The 10,700-nt window shown below is 48.1% G+C and overlaps 1 pseudogene; it reads right to left on the bottom strand.

The window, feature by feature from the left end:
- Positions 1–1,941: 1,941 nt before the first annotated feature.
- On the bottom strand, positions 1,942–4,481 carry LOC149328467 (GTP-binding protein 4 pseudogene; annotated as a pseudogene).
- Between the last annotated feature and the right edge of the window lie 6,219 nt (positions 4,482–10,700).

Here is a 10,700-nt window from a genome sequence, read left to right as displayed (position 1 = left end):
GAGATATCGCTGCAGTAAACGTGTTAAATCTGAAACATGCTATGTTTAGGCAAGCGCACGTATTATTCTATACATCGAAAGCATCGAGGTCGTTTATTTTAGAGCGCAGCTCTTTGGCGTCCGTTCCTGGGTTTCGCGTCGTCGTCGGCCTCGTAACCAGCTCCGCCCCCCTTTCATCCCCCCAGCGCTAGCAGCGACCGACTGATACCGCTGGATGCCGCTGACGCCGCTAGAGAGTCAAGATAACGTGACTGCATAGAACACCGTCGCCGCCATGCAGAAAGAGGAGGAAAGGGTCCCCCCCCCCCCTGTCGGCCTCGTAACCAGCTCCGCCCCCCTTTCATCCCCCCAGCGCTAGCAGCGACCGACTGATACCGCTGGATGCCGCTGAAGCCGCTAGAGAGTCAAGATAACGTGACTGCATAGAACACCGTCGCCGCCATGCAGAAAGAGGAGGAAAGGGTCCCCCCCCCCCCCTGTTCTTGTGTGGCGGATAGGGTGCTCTTCAGTTGCCGACGCGCCGGTTATTTCACGTAGGCCCCGGCACGTCGACGAATACGTGACCACCTTCCCACGGCTAGACCTGGTTCTTAGCGCTGCGGAAGCGAGGGTATCATATTGTTTGTGTCGGAATCGGCGGCGTTGTCCCTGAAACCAACTCCGCAGCTGGGGTTGACTCACTATCGAAAAGGTGAAACAGCTTATTTGCTGCGCTCAAATTTCGCATTAGGAAGTAACGTAATCGTCGGTAATTTTTTTATGTTGAGAAAATATGACTAAATCATAACTTGAGCATAAAGAAGACACGCATGGGGTCGTCCCTAACTTCACTTGTTTGTCGCACATAAAAGCGCTATTGGTCAGTATTTTAGGTTGGCATCTCATTTTTGTGTGTTATGCAAGGGGAATGCCTTGTGTAGTAACGGTTACTGTTTAGCATGACGCTGCATCTGTCGGGTGACGTACAAGATGCGTTGCATCGGGCGACACACGAGTTGCTTTTGAACAATCGGGGCGCTAGAAGTTTTTATCGAGAAGGCAGCTGAGTGCGCCGGCATTGTTACAAATCGCATGATATGCAGAACTTCTGCAAACATCAATTCCAAGTTGCTCTTGTTACTGAAGAAAAGATACGAGCGCTATCTTTTAAAACAAACAAAATACATGCATGACGTGTGCGTCGTGGGTGCTTCCCTAAAAAAAGTACCTTTTAATTTCTTTCTCATCCCATGGTTCGCCATGACATGAGAACATTATAGCACTGACTCTTGGGTTGACCTCAGTGACAAGTCTGTTGACGACTACTTTCTGGAAATCGTGAACATTAGCAGCTAAGACAAAGGCTGTGCGTGCCTTCGCAGGCTTCCAAATTTTCATTTGTTAAATGCCATTTGTCATTGTGATTTTATTTCAGCATCACATATATACAGCTTAGTAGCGGTAAAAGCAGCAGAGTTTTCGAATTTTATCCCCGTCTCACTGCCGAAAAGAAGTTGCTATTAAGAACAAGCAATGCTTCTTTTTCAATTCAATTCACCTTTATTTTCAACATTTCACAATGTTGACGGTCTCCCAGGCAAAAAGCTGTAGTAACAGCTTGACGAGGCCTGGAAGCCGGCGGCAGGCAGCAGTGACAGCGGTACAAAAAAAATTATATACGATATCAATTGCTATTACATTTTATCACAGATTTACAAAAATAAGAGGTGAAGTAAACTAATCAAAAAAAAGATATTGAGATGTTATACAAAAGCCAGGGTTAACATGCACATAAAACTGCAAAAAAAGTGATAATTGCACATATGAGAGGTTAAACTACCATGTGTATGTTTTTATTTGAGTATTTGATCTTGAATGCACATACAGTATGGCAAGCTGAAACATTGCAGTAACTCCTCCCTGCAAGCACCTTTATCCCTAATTCAAAAACGTAGGCAGATATGCACCAAATGGCAACAGTTGTCCTTTATTATCTGCATTGCAACGGATGACAAACCAATACACTCTAGCCACGCCAAGCATAGCTGGTTTCACCGGCGGTCGGCTTTGCCCACGCTTCGTCGGCCAGCCAGCAGGTGCTTGGGCCTGAGGCTGGGGATGGTACGGTCGCCCTCGCCCTTCCTGGCCTGCCGGTTCATGGATCGCTGGGCCTTCTTGCCCAGCTTCTTCACCTTCTTTCGCATCTTTGAATCACGAATGCCCGATTCGTCTCTTGGAGTCCTCGAGCTGCTGCGCACACGGCCTTCACTGTCCTCCCGCTTCCTCTTCAGTGGACGGGGAGTCCTCACCTCTGAGGCAGCCCGCTTGAAGTGAGTCCGGCCCTTGTCAAGTTCCACACCGAGGTCCGACATCTCTGTGCGCAGTCTGCTAACGCTGCGTTCCCTCTTCTTCATTATGGGCCTTGAAACCTTCGGCTTCTTGGTGTTGTCAATCTTGGCATTAAGTGCCAGGATGGCTTTCTTCTTTCGAATCTGTCGAGCAAGACCTCTGATCTTCCTCATTTCCTCATCTTCCTCGCTCTCAGGGAAGTCATAAAATCCAGCCTGCTCCCTAAGCTCTTCCTCTGCCTCCAGTTGTTTCAGTTTCTCAAAGATCTCCGGGTCGATGTAATCTGCAATGTTATGGTCCTCCCAAATCTCAGGTATAACGTCGTACTTTTCATCTTCTGGAAGGTCATAGTTCTTCTTCAGATCCAGAATATAGTCATCACCCAGCTCCTCTTCAATATGACGTTCCAGTTTCTTTTTGGAGCTGTCAGCCTCCATCTTCTTCTGAAGCGCAGCTTCAGGAATGAAAGGTGGCCGTTCCTTGGAATCCCTCGGAGCAGGCATTGCCACGTGCAGGCGGTTGAGGATGCCCTCCACCTTCTTGCCGTGCATCTTCACCTCCACACGGTGGGCCAGAAGGCGGTCGCAGGCCTCGTTCCTCACCTCAACCACACCTTCTTCGGTCACTGTGCTCATCTCCAGCACTGGGATGGACTCCTCGGCCAGTTTGGAGAACAGAGCCTGGCCTTCAGGAGAAAGGTTGGCCGGTCTGACGATGTCCACTTTGTTGACTACCACCAAAAATGGCTTGTTCACAAACAGTGGCTTGATGTTGAAGAGGAGTTTCATCTGCTCCTCGAGGGTGTTGAGCTGGTTTGGTCAATGAAAAATTTCCGTGTTTCAGCTCTGGTTAAACCTGGAGTGACGCGATAGCTACAGCTGGCCGGGTGCAACTGGCTCAGTCCAACTGCAAAGTCAGTCTTTCGCCGCTGCGCTTCGCTGGGCGTTCCTTCTTCATCTTCGTCCCTGGACGCGGATTCATTCTCTCCCCTTCTCGCTCTCTCCACTCCTCCCTCACTTGGTTTCGCCGGCGCGCTTCTCCACGCCACGTGACCAACCATGTGAGCAGCCACGGCGCCGCTACGCTGAAGGCTCGAAATGCTAGCGTAATGAAGGCGCGCGGCGCGCACACCAGCTGCGGGCTATGACGTCACTCAGCACATGCGCAGACGTCACTCAGCACATGCGCACAGCTGGCGGAGCGGTGGAGCCACGGCTCAGCGCGAAGCCACGTTAACCTCGCGAAGCGGCTGGCGTAGTGTAGCTATCGCTACAGATTATTACATCTCCTGCATTTGATTCTGCTCCTGCATACAGGGATTGGAGTCTATCATATTCAGCCTCAAGCACTTCATGAGGGCATCTTGCGAAATGACCATATTGATTGCTTTTTGAACAATAAACTGAAAAAATCACGCGTAAAATAAAGGTGACGCGTTGTTTAGGCAGCAGCCACGAAGACTAAATCATGAATACCATATTTTACGGCTTATAAGCACTATCTAAGGTCTTTACCGTGAAGAAACCTGGAGGAAAATCCCAGAGAGCACCAGGTAAACGTGCAGTCGCTTGGGGCGATCATGTGGAGGCCAATCGCCAAGCCACATGAGAGCAATAGCAGCAATACGCAAATGTTAAAACACAAACACAAAGAAAAATTTGCCGCGCTCACACCCATACGGAACAAACGGAACTGTCACACATCTGGAACTCCCAACAGCGCTTAGAACGGGATCAGCTGCACATACGCACGATTTCCGCGCGCTCTTAGGTATAAGCTAGGCCAGCAGTGCAGGAACTGATTTTAGTCCAGTGTCACCAAGTCCACGCATGCTGGCTGAACAGGCCTGCATGCAAACGCTGTACAAAATGGTGGCCCTGTATGGTAGAGCGCGCCAGGTTAGCCAACCTCTCTGAAACCTCGTCACAAATGTTCTAAGGCAGTCAAGGATGCTCTCCAAGTGGTCGCGATACGGTACGAGGCCAGCAAGATGCTCACAAAATCGGCGCGACATTAGCCGTAAAAAGGTCCCCAGGGAAGCAGTTTCGTATACTTCGTGTTGTAGTGTCTTCATATGCTGCTGCGTCTCTCACATTGAGCCCAATAACGTTCACATTGAGGCGGCCCTGATGCACTAGCAGGACGACGAACATCTTTTCGCTCACATGAAAGGAAAACCTTCGCAGTCGGAAGGTAGCTAGTTGGCGGATGAGATAAGCGCCTCGCGGTCATTTGTAGCAATCTTAAATTTCGACCATACATCTGCGGAAAACTCCCTCGTGTTTTTAGCGACCGTCACTCATTAAGACCTTTACGAGCGGCTGACAAGGTACAGCTTCCGTTTCCAAGAGTAGGATGAATGGTCGTGTACATGTCGTGGCAGAAGCACCAAGGTGCCGATTGTTTACCATGCGCACCCAATTACCTGGTTCTGGTAGAACTCACCAAAGATTACTTTATTGCTTGTGCCATTAGCGCACCCATATGGTGCAGCTTCGATGCACGGACCCAAAGTTAGCCCCGCTCATCGAATAGCTAGAAGGCTGGAAAGCTCATGTTCGGAGTGCTTTCCTTCGTGGGCGCCGCCCTTCGCTGTGGTAAGTGGCGCCATCTACAAATGCAATTTGGACAGCAACACTCGTCGCATGATCCGAGTTACGACCAAATATCTTAAACGCTTATCATGACGAATGACCTGCTAGCCATTTGGGAGTCCTACGCTCGCAAGCAATAGGCAGTGGTACTTTTGGCCTAGATTGCTTCCGAAAGTTTCGATATGAGTTAAAAGCTGCCATCACTGCCAACGCCTGAAGGGTCCATCTTTGAACCCAGCAGGATTTTTTATTGAAGCCATGGCTCCTCTGAATGCCTCTTTCTAAGATATGATAATGGACCTACTTGGTCCTGGCACGTTACCGTCCTCAAGCTGATGGGTGGGTCCACACTGACCGCGGTGGGATTGGAATTACAGACGATGACACAGGGGGAAATTTAAGAAGGAAACAAGGCAGGAAGTAAAACATTTAAAGTTAAGATAAAGGACCTAGAGAGCACGTTACTCGTTTTGTAGAATCTAGTGTTGCGAAGTTCTGCAAATCGGTTTATACTCCACTCGCGGAATCTAAAAAAAGTGTTCGGTCGCTCGTGCTTCCGTTTATTCAGTCATGTTGACGTAGTCAGTAACACCCAGTCCGTCCATCGCGAAGTTCTTCCAGGATGTCCAGGCCTCTGAGTCTAATCCCCAGGTAGCATCTTCAGAGGTCCATCACGCCTGCGACGAAGTCTAGTCCATAGAAAGGACCAGTCGTCGTGTGGCATAACGCTTCCACCTTGCGGCCTCGGTCTCCGTGGTCTGAACTGTAGCGTCATTTCCGGTTGAAGAACGCACCTTTTCAGAACCTCATTCGAAGCCATTGCCCGCCGGCTATCACCTACTATCCTTGAAGACTCACAAGAACAATTATTTAGAGCCGTTATTAATCAATAGGGAATTACTCTGACATTTGTGGCTAACAAGGAAATTATATATCGAACCCCGAAAAGTCCCCCCGCCGCGGTGGCTCAGTGGTTACGCCACTCGGCTGCTGACCCCAAAAACGCGGGTTCGATCCCGGCCGCGGCGGCTGAATTTCGATGAAGGCGAAATTCTAGAGGCCCGTGTACTGTGTGATTTCAGTGCACGTTAAAGATCCCCAGGTGGTCGAAATTTCCGGAGTCCTTCACTACGGCGTCCCTCATAGCCTGAGTTGCTTCGGAACGTTAAGCCTCAATAAAAAAAAAACCAAAAAGTCGATACACGGACCTAAACTAACCCTAAGAAAATTGCAATCAAACATCTAAATAAATTCAGTCATATTCAGCTTTGTGTTCTCAACCTCGTACGACCACGTTTCACCTTCTGCGGCGAAGTGTCTAACTTAGAACGTATGGTGTGGAAAAGCCAGAAAAATCAAGGTGTTGCGATGATCAGCGACCCAGCAACTGAGGAATAGGATGCGGCGCTGGGCAGCTCACGCCGGAACTGTTAAACCCCGGAGGAGGGCCGGCAACAGCCAGTGGGCTCCCTAAATGAGGGCTCACAACACTAACCTCGATTTATCCTGTCAATTAAATGCTATAGACACACACACACAACCTCCTTCGATCGTCTTCTTCCTCCTTGCTCTGTCGCCCATCCACATCATGTGCACTTCTATGTCTTCACTCACTTTGTTGTACGTCTCTGTAAACTTCACGTAAATTACGACATTTCTCGAAATCCTCAAGTCGAAAATGTTGAATTGCATTCCTAACAGGCTTAACACGCTACGCTGAGGGCCCGTCGCTGTAAAGCGGTACTGCTCCCAAAGTAGCCGAGATTATTGTGCATATTTTGCTGGATAAAGGTGTGCCTTCGAATATCAGTAATGACTGTGCGATTGATCGCAAGGCTTGCTTTGCTCAGGCTGCGTTGGATATTACGGACACCAGCCATAGGCATACGGCGGCGTACCACAACAGACAAATGGTTCGTTGAAACAGAAGAAACGAACCCTCACGGACATACTTTCTAAATATGTTGATTTAGAGTATAAACGGTGCAATCAGATTCTTTTATACGCAAATTTCGCTTGCAATAAGGCCTTGAGCACGAATTAAAGCGTAAAAAAAACCTAGACAAAGACAGGTTTACACATCAGGACGTGAAAGAGACGACTGCGCTCAATCCACGCCAGCTTTTCTTCGCTCGTCAAATTGTCAATTCGTTGAAAGCTATGTTTCCCGTTTACCTTGACTGTGATAGTGAGTTTGACCTCGACGTCGTCACTTTTCTCAACGTACGAAAGAAGCAAGGCAACTGGCAAGACAGCGAATACATCGACAACGCCAGGTAGACGCTTGCCGCTACAAACTAGTGCGCCGATTCGTTTCGTACGAGGCTGGCGTTTACATGTGGGTTTGGATAACCATTCGTCGTCGCCGGGGATTTCTGAAAATCGCTGCGCCGATACTTCTGTTCTTTCCGCTCTATTAACGATGTGGCTTGCGCCGTTTCACCCACTACTCAAGCCGGCTAATCGCACAGTGCGCAGCGCATACGCGTTGTGCACGTTGTCCGGGACAAGGCCTATCATACCAGGCCCGTGCGATTGAGCTTGAGGCTAGCTAGAGCCCTTTTCTGTGCCGCGGTAATCGTGTCTTGCTCTCCTGCGTCCTTTCTGTCCGGTTATCAATCCGGAGTAGGCAGGTTGCACTGAGGCAGCGCTGCACAGGACGGAGCAATTACACATACCTTACTAGACAAAGATGCAGGCGTCGATCAATCGCCAGTTTCCTTTCGCTCGACCGGCTATATTAGTTGCCGTGTTCCGACCGCGCGCTGTGCAATATCCTTTTCAATATTTCATTCCTACTCCGGAAGGAATATGTGAAAGCTATGACAACTATTTCCTAACGTGTCGAGATAAGCTTTTAGGTGGGCAGCAGAACGGGTGTAGAAAATATGACATGTCTTCTTACGTACAAAGCTGTTGTAACTAACGAAATTCAAGATATCACATATAAGAGAATTATATCCGACCTGCATTTCATCTTAGAGCGCATTTCTCATAAATTTGTTTGCTGACTGCAGACGCCGATAAATGCGCATGCAACTCTGAGTGGAAGTTTATGGTAACATAAGTGTACAGCATGCTGCTTGTCTTCAACACGTGATACAGCGGGAGAGAAATGTTTTTGCAACTTCATCAAAAACCGTAGAGGCGGCCTATCAAGACCAAAGTAAGTCTTTCAAAATAATATAATATTTGTCATACGCCTATCCGCTGTTAAACGAACCCACTGGTTCAGTTACAAAAAAGACGTCAATCTGGTGTATTTCTCCCCATGCTGTTTCTAGCTTCAGTGAGGTACTCTAATAACACAAAGAACCCCGCCGCGGTGGCTCAGTGGTTATGGCGCTCGTCTGCTGGCCCGAAAGACGCGGGTGCAATCTCGGCCGCGGCGGATGAATTTCGATGAAGGCGAAATTATAGAGGCCCGTATGCTGTGCGATGTCAGTGCACGTTAAAGAGCCCCAGGTGGTTCAAATTTCCGGAGCCCTTCACTACGGCGTCCCTCATAGCCTGAGTCGCTTTGGGACATTAAACCCCAATAAACCAAACCTACTAAAACAAAGAAGGATTTTAGCGGGGGAAGCTGTTCAGATCATTGGAATGTATGTGTGCTTTCCGCAGCAAATGTTGTGCTGATCCCACCCCCGTCTTTCAGACGCGTACTCAGTAGCCACCTGCTGAACCATATCTACGAACGTGCAAACACCATTGCAACTAGTTGCCCCATATCGTAAAATCGTCGGATAGGTGAATACATGGCGCCCTTTAGTGACGCAGACAGTTCTTGCACTCGCAGTTATCACAACACCGGAGAAATTTAGAATCCTTCTACATAGTACATAGTTATAGCATTCGGTCAGAAAGAGCTCCTTAGAATTGTGTGCTATCTGGCTAACAGCATAGATAACAAACGCTTTCGCCGGAAGGAGGAAATAACGAAAAAAGACGACGGTCGGGGGCCCATACCAGACCATTGTTCACACAAGAGCCGAAACAAAACGATGGTTCAGCTCTGTTTGCAGCGTCGGCCTCGCGATAGCTTTTTTCTTGCTTGACTACAGTTTTGCTATTATCTCTCGAGCTCTTGTTTGCGGCTGTTATTTGTGCTAGGATTAAGTACTGAGTTACAAGTTATAAGCATTTATTAAGTTATGTATACTTCTAGATTCGCACGGAATCTGGCGAGGACTGGCTTTTCGTCTGTGAAAACGTTAGCTGTCGTTTTCAGTTCGCTATGGTCAGCTTTGCAGGCAGCACTCGTTTGAATGCGAGATCTATTGCGGTACCCTTTGTTTCCTTCTCATAGTCGAGAGCAGATGACGGTTGCGCGGTTTGTGGTATGATCGCTGACGTCACAGGTGAGTAATAACCATCCTTCGTTTCCGCGGGTTCGATCCCGGCAGCGGCGGTTGAGTGTCTTTGGAGGAGAAATTCTAGAGGCGAGTGTACTGTGCGATGTCAGTTCACGTTAAAGAACCCCAGGTGGTCGAAATTTCCGGAGCCCTCCACTACGACGTCTTTCATAGCTTTAGTCGCTTTGGGACGTTAAACCCCATAAACCATAAACTGAACCTTCGTTTCTATCTTTCCAGGCCATTAGAGGTCAAATCAAGGTCGCGCGTCTATACTAAGGCCAACGGCCCGATCTTGAAATCGCAAAGGCCAAATTTGAATGTCCTCATTTTGTTGCCCACAGTCAATTAGCCTGGACGTCGACTTTTGTTCGAAATCAAGGAGGTCTAATTTCGGGGGTGGCCCAAATTATCGGAATGTCCGGATCAAATTTCGAGGTCACTGTTGTATTGCCAATAGTCTAATTACTTCGGAGATCTATTTTGCTGCAATTAATCCAGGTCAAGTTTTTGTAATGATGGTGGGTCAAATTTAGAAATAGTCATGGCCTAATTTAGAGCTGAGCATCATATTTCCCGTAGCCAAATTATCCTAGACACAAATTTTTATCCAAATTGTTGAATGCCAAATTTCGGGGCTCTGGTGGTCCAAATTTGGAGGGCGCCGCCATATTGTTCACAGTCAAGTTCACCTCAATGTTTATGTTGGTCCCAATTGTTGACGGTTAAATTTTGGGGCTTCGGGTGGACCTTATTTTGAAAGTAGGGGTGGGCCAATTTTGATAATAAAGAGGGCGAAATTTTGGCACACCATCGCATTGGGAATAGTCAAAGTATGCTTGGACGTCAGACTTAAAAGGGCAACGGCATACGTTTTTGGAATCGACGAGCTTAAAAGGGACGAATGTGGGAAACTTGCAGCTAAAGGATGCGAGGTTTTTTTTGGGCTAGCATTTGAAACAGTGACGCAATCGCCGATGAAAATGACGACGGCCTTCAAGCTTCTCCGCAGCGCACAACAGTCACAACAGCGCAACAGCAGTCATTCTTAAGTTGCTGGATTTCCGCGAAAAGTTGTTGGTGATGAAAAATGTCTCGAAACATAAAGAGTCTGATTACTACATTAGTGAAGATTTTTCCGCCAACGTCCGTGCTATTAGAAAGAGAATTTGGGATGCTTCAGCAGTTTTCCGAAGCCAGGGTTCTGTGGTCAAGCTACGCTATGATCACGCTTTTATTGACAGAGTTCGCTACATTTGGGACGACGTGTCGAATGCTCTTATCAGAGACCCGAGGTTTTCCATTAATCGCATTTGCCGATCATCATCTCGCGATGCCTCTCCTACAGATCAATTTTCTCAGTCACCACGTTCCGCTTCCCCTCATTGACTGCCACATAATTCCGATTGTAACCTTTCAGTTTTGA

The sequence above is a fragment of the Amblyomma mixtum genome, chromosome 9, assembly GCF_055824585.1.
Source record: "Amblyomma mixtum isolate Tamu chromosome 9, ASM5582458v1, whole genome shotgun sequence".
Classification (NCBI taxonomy): Eukaryota; Metazoa; Arthropoda; class Arachnida; order Ixodida; family Ixodidae; genus Amblyomma; species Amblyomma mixtum.
This window is presented reverse-complemented; position numbering and strand designations above follow the sequence as displayed.